Source organism: Melozone crissalis, unplaced genomic scaffold (assembly GCF_028551555.1).
Source record: "Melozone crissalis strain CALT ecotype California unplaced genomic scaffold, PUWL_Pcris_2 ptg000016l_1, whole genome shotgun sequence".
In the NCBI taxonomy this organism is placed as follows: Eukaryota; Metazoa; Chordata; class Aves; order Passeriformes; family Passerellidae; genus Melozone; species Melozone crissalis.
This window is the reverse complement of record NW_026535794.1, coordinates 52872360-52873596: the sequence shown is the minus strand read 5'-3', so window position 1 is coordinate 52873596 and position 1237 is coordinate 52872360.

The window sequence follows — 1237 nt, the reverse complement described above, 5'->3', positions numbered from 1 at the left end:
TGGATCTTTTGTCCTTTGTGCTTTGGGAAACACCATTAGCAGGATTACTGATCCTGAATCATGCATTTGTTCAATATGTGCAGCAAATATAAAATGCATCCAAAGCCCTTTCCATACTAAAGCAATATGCTTCCACTGTAGAGTTTTTCAAGGTACAGATGTTGAATTAAGCTGTCATTTGGATTAATAAATACAGTCAGGGAAAAAAACAAAGAAAGTACAGATGGATGTGATAAAAATCTCTCCTAATTAAGAAAAGGGTAGGATTCATCAAAGTGAAGCAGAGCATATAGGACCAGAGTCATTACTGCAAAATTAGGAGAGGAAAGGGAACTACTTGAAAGGATTATCTTTTTTCCTGTAAACACAGAACTTAATAACATTGAGTCTTTGCTTGCTTGTAAAAGTAGAATCACAGTTAAGCTGGTGATGCATTGAAAGCACTGTACCCCATCTCTTCAATTAATTTGCAATGCCAGCATACAGACTGAATTACACAGGTGTTTTTTAACTAATCCTCACAGAGAAGTCTCCTGAGCTGCCAGGATATCACTTACCATCTTCCACTTTCCAGTAGCACCTTGTGAGACCCAGCTGGTCTGGCTGCTGGATGGAAGGTCGTGGGCCTTACCAACCAAAGAGACGCAACGATTGTTTCTCAGAAGTTACTGAATTAAGGTCCTTTGCTCCTAAATCTTCTAGGAAAGCAAATTAATAAAAACTGCCTTAGATTGGTCAAGAAATTACGTTAGTCTAGTATTTTTATAGAATTAATGCTACTTAAAATGAACCAAAGGTGTTTGGCCAGGTGGGATATATCTTCCAAAGTAACACCAAGAGCAGGCAAGTCTCCATTGTTTCTGATATTACAGGACTGCCCAGGGCCTGCTGCAGGAAACTTGATAGTAAATTTTGTGGAAAACTCAGGGAAATTATGTCTTTGACAAGCAGGAAAGATGCAGCACATGGCAGGAAAGAAGTGGATGTATCCTTATTTAGATTTAGATAGAAAGATTTAGAAATAAATGGGAGATGAATCCAAATAACCTGTGTTCCCTGCGCAATGCAGGACATCTGCCCAAAATAGGGAGTGAACTGAGTGGCCCATAACTTGGACAAAAGTCTGTCACTCCTTGGAGAAACACTCCAAAGCGAACATGTCAGCCACCTAGCCTTTGTGAAGGCAGTGCTTTCACAACATCTAGCTTTTTGCTTTTCAAAACACAGCCCCTGTGTG